The following is a 4,730-nucleotide window of genomic DNA, read 5'->3' as shown; positions in this document are numbered from 1 at the left end:
GGTTGTGGTACCCTCCTTGCATGGTTGATACGGGGCCGCTCTGCCAGTGGAGCGTCGGGTCGATCGGAACGGACGCGGCTCCGCGCCGCCCCGGCGCCTACTGGCATTGCGGTGCGATGGGCGGAAAGGACGTGTCTCCGCGCCATCCCCGTGTTCCATGTGTCTCTGATTACTTTTCTGCTTCTCATGCTGAAGCTGTGGTCGGAAGGATCGTGCTTCTCCACTGGTCGTTGGGGCGATGGCTAAGGCTGCGGCACTTCGGGCGATCTCCTCCATCTCTTCCTCCCCATCTGCTACTTGTTGTGCCCATGATCAGGTGTCCTCCGTGATATGAATGGAGAGCACTTCGTCGGCGCTTGCTTCCTGCTCCTTCCTTGCTTGCTGTGGTTGCTCATCCTCTATATGCAGCGTAGTGTGGTGTGGCTCCCGGCATCGGTGGCAACGGTCGCGGCTGGGGCATATTTCCAGCCGATGGAACGGCGATAAACAATTGGGGCAGTGGCGGTGTATGAGGACGGCGTGGAGGCGTTCTTCTGCCGACATTCCCCTGTACAGCGGGCATAGTCGTATGCCGTGATTCTTATGGCACAACCGGCAGGAGACGGTGAAGGAGTCAACGCGTTGCTCCGTCTTGTTGCGTTTGACTGCGAATCCCGTCATTCTGGAACGAGAATTTGTTATTACTTGTTTTGACTCCAGGGGGTTGGGTGGCATATGAGCGGGTACTGGTGACTTATTGGCTGAGATTGTGGTTGGCGTACTCGGGATAAGGGATACATGTGGAGTGCATAATTTTATAAGGTTATTCGGCCGACACATTGACGTGTAGTGGTTGGACCCACTATGAGGTTTAGTAAACTTTCATTGAGACACGCTTAAACGTATCTTTAATTTTGAAAGTCTTTTCATCAGAATGAAAATTCTGATGTTGAAACAATCAATAGTAAAATTAAGAATTATTAAATATAGACTTAGGACAAACTATATTTTTTTGGTGTTTGCCTAAAGCAGGCAATACGCGGTAATATACGCTATATCACGGTAAACCAGTGTGTTGTCACGGCTCCTTGTAATTGCCCTACAAAAATTTGGTCACAAAACTTACCCACGCCCATGCCCATGTGACTATGAATATAACCTATGACCGTAAAATGACTAGTCAAATGACGTGGAGTGACCAGAGCGTTTTTGCCTGGTGATAGCTGGTGAATGAGATTGTAAAGAGGCCTTTATTCGCTGTCTGGGAACACTCTTTGTGTTGATTTGGGCCATGTTGTGTGAGAATCACAAATTGTGGTGTATTTGTTGATTTCAAATTCATTTATAGTCTTCCGAAAGAGTTTAATTTCTCCCTTGTTTGTAGTATCGAAAGCATATATGACACTACTTTATTCTTGCTTGGATTTCAAGCTAAAATTACTGACGAAACTATATCGGAAGTTCAGTACACAAAAACAATTCCTATCATGAAAACGAAACCACTATTGAGTGTGACATGTTTCTTTTTATGTTTTACATTTTGACTGTGCACTAGCCTTTTAACAATGAAAACCATGCAAATAAACCGCGAAAATTATTTCGGTCTCGAGTGGTGCCCTTTTTTTTCCACAAGAAGGCTGATTTTGATTGTGTTTTTATGCACAAATTTTCAAATTACAAACTTTTGTCAAAAAATAAAGAAGCGAAAAACGGCCGAATCTCAAAAAACCTATCGAAATACAACCTGGCGCGTTTGTTTTCAGTGAAACCAGACTGTATCTTCGGGGTTTTCGTTAGTTGATTTTTTTTGTTCGGGTACTAACACTCGTGTTTGTTGGATCCCGCGGATCCCACTTGTGATCCCATGGGGTCGCGCGCAATGTGTTTAGGGCGTAAGAAAAGACAGAAGCAAATGTCATCGAGTGGCAACCTTGATTCGTTCATTCAAAATGTCATTCATTCATGGAAATGAGTATAGAGACATTTTGAATGAATTTTCACTATGAAGAAAACTTGTGATGGGTAAGTATGAGTATCGTTCCCTTTTTAATAATTTTATAAATTTTCCTAATTTCTTATTATTTATTTTTTTTTTCGTTTCAGCTACTTGGCCTCCGGTAATGACCTTCTCCAAATACCGCGTTTCCCATGCTACGGGCAGAATGGCTCTGATGTACGCATTTTCACAATACTGGCCGTTCGTATCATGGTTGGAACTATTTTGCATACACTATAAATAACGTGCAAAGGCAGACATTTTGTAAGAAACGGAGGCAGCGTAGGCCTAAGTTGCAAAAACAAAATTTAGTTCCATTTTTATACAGACTAAGTGCTCTGTCGCATTTGGTATGTGACGTAAAAGTGCTGGCGGTACTACCCAGCGTTTGGAAGTCGCATTACTTGTTTGGGCGGGGGCTATTGCAGCAACTATTAGAAACAAATGCCAACTATTCAGTTACGATAATAAGTCCACATGCGCTCGAGTGTCCAGTGCAGCAAAAAAATACGTGAGGTAGACAAGAGGGGGGTTTGCCATTGGACGTGGAGCAGGCGCGACAACATTCAATAATGGAACATTTTACGCGTCTGATTTATGCTGGCGCAACAAATGGTGACCTGCTGGGTGATTCAAGAGTGCGCAAGTTTTGCGTAGTGGTGAAAAATTTGATTTACTTATGGTTGATCCTTTTCTCAGCGATTCGCTGTTGCGCATTTGCATGAACCAAACAAGCAAATGGACTGCCAGGGCGGCGCCAGCTTACTTTATAGAAGGGGCACCGAGCGGTATGGTTTACATCAGTCTCGGCGCAGATTCTCGTACCGCTAATTTAGCACGAGAAAAACTTGATACCTTATTGGATGTTATAACGGATATGACGGCTTATAATTCTCTAATAAAATGGGGGGAATACCACACTACCTGAAAATGTAATGCTGGATGAGTGGTGGCCCCCAAGAAACCATTCTAGCTCATCCTAATGTTAGAGTATTCATAGGCACATGCGGTCTACTGAGCATAATGGAGCAGCGATAAATGGCCTTATGCCTATACTTGCCATACCAATTCATCCTGAACAAGAAGTGAATGCTAGGCGTTTAGAGCGTCAAGGCATTGGCTTAGTAGACCCTTTGATCTTTTCACATACGACGAACTCTTAATGAACATAGAGCAATTAGCTACTAATGAAGCTATGCCAAACAAATTTTAGACATGCGCCGTTTACTGAACTCTTAACTATGGCAGTATTTGACTATGGTGAAACCATCATATGCCAATTATACTGTACCATCTTTGGCGCATGCCCATATTATAGTGCCCCGTGGTGGTGAAAACATTAGTGAATTCTTATAAGGATCAACCAATGCCAGAGTCGCTTCATCTACTGCATACGTACCCAAGCGGTTGTTCCTCCCAGGATTTCATATTTGGCGTAAGTGTAGACTGCTCACAATGAAAATATATGCAATTATGATAATTTCGACCGTTAACAGGAACCAGAATGCAGTGATGTTGCAGCAGGCGGGACCATGCCACTCAGTGAGGCGGCTCCTTCAATTGACGATGTCGAAAATGCCCAGGAGCTCGTTTTAGCAACTATTATGGACACCTTTACCTGACTGGGTAAGTGAGACAGATGAGTACCCCTATTTTCGAGGCGAAAAACGCCAGTAGCTTACATATGTATATTTCAATAAATATGCCACCGTGTAATGACAATTACACTTACATACTCAATTCTGGGGCATTTAATACGTTTTGAAGTTGTGACCAAGTGGTTGCGAAATATTTTTATTCACCGCATTGTACTTGATTCGAGATTCCAAAATATAGTGGAACGGACTAAGTAGCTTCAAATTTTTTGTCTATGTATTCCGTGTAACTGTTTGCCCTTATTACTTCGCTACCAAACCAACATAAATAATGGGTGACCACACCCTATGGGACACTACTCAGGTCATCAATTGATTAGCTATGCTGTTTTCATTCTTCGTCGGATACAAGTATGCCTTAAAGGGGCATGATATTAATGAAGACACTAAAGGTGACGGCATGTGATGGAAACGCACCGGCGACGTCTGGGGGGCTCGTCTTGCTAGCTTTCGCAAGAATTATGAATGGTGCTGTAGGTGAGTACCAAAAACAATGCACCACATCACGTATCGTGCGCGCATGGGAAACCACGGGCTGTGCCACGAATGCAAATGAAAGCGAACGTGAAATGATGGCGATAGAACGTGCTGCAGAGGCAAGCAATCTCGTAGCGTGCTTAATACACGACGCCGGACGTACATAAATTTAACCCAATTCAAACTATATTGGCCATTGGTCCAGCAGAGGTTGATGATATTGATAAGGTTACTGGGTATTTAAACTTTGTAAAGCATTTGCCATCTGCGATAAAGGTCGTGCTAAGCTTAGATAATTCATTTATACACAGGCAAAACGCTTATCGTTTTAGAAATAGAAACGGGTGGAAATAAACCATTGCGTAGGACATGTATTTCGTGCAGCCTCACATCCCGTCGTATATAGACAGTTCATTTACATACTGGCCAAATATTCTGTTATGGTCAGAGCAGCTACACAGGTAAGCTACTCTTACCATGGCAAGGCTGATCTTCTTTGATTTTAGCCTTTTAGTTAACATTGTTTATGTGTCTATTGACACATAAATATCCAATCAAGAGTCACATTTATTCAGTTGTGAATTGCCTAGAAATCGCAAAATTCGACCTTCGTTGTTCATTTA

The 4,730-nt window shown here is 43.2% G+C and overlaps 1 pseudogene; it reads left to right on the top strand.

The window, feature by feature from the left end:
- Positions 1–3,901: 3,901 nt before the first annotated feature.
- LOC137234810 (probable peptidyl-tRNA hydrolase 2) lies at positions 3,902–4,461 on the top strand (annotated as a pseudogene).
- The last annotated feature ends 269 nt before the right edge of the window (positions 4,462–4,730 follow it).

The sequence above is a fragment of the Eurosta solidaginis genome, chromosome X, assembly GCF_040869045.1.
Source record: "Eurosta solidaginis isolate ZX-2024a chromosome X, ASM4086904v1, whole genome shotgun sequence".
NCBI classification, from domain to species: domain Eukaryota; kingdom Metazoa; phylum Arthropoda; class Insecta; order Diptera; family Tephritidae; genus Eurosta; species Eurosta solidaginis.
This window is presented reverse-complemented; position numbering and strand designations above follow the sequence as displayed.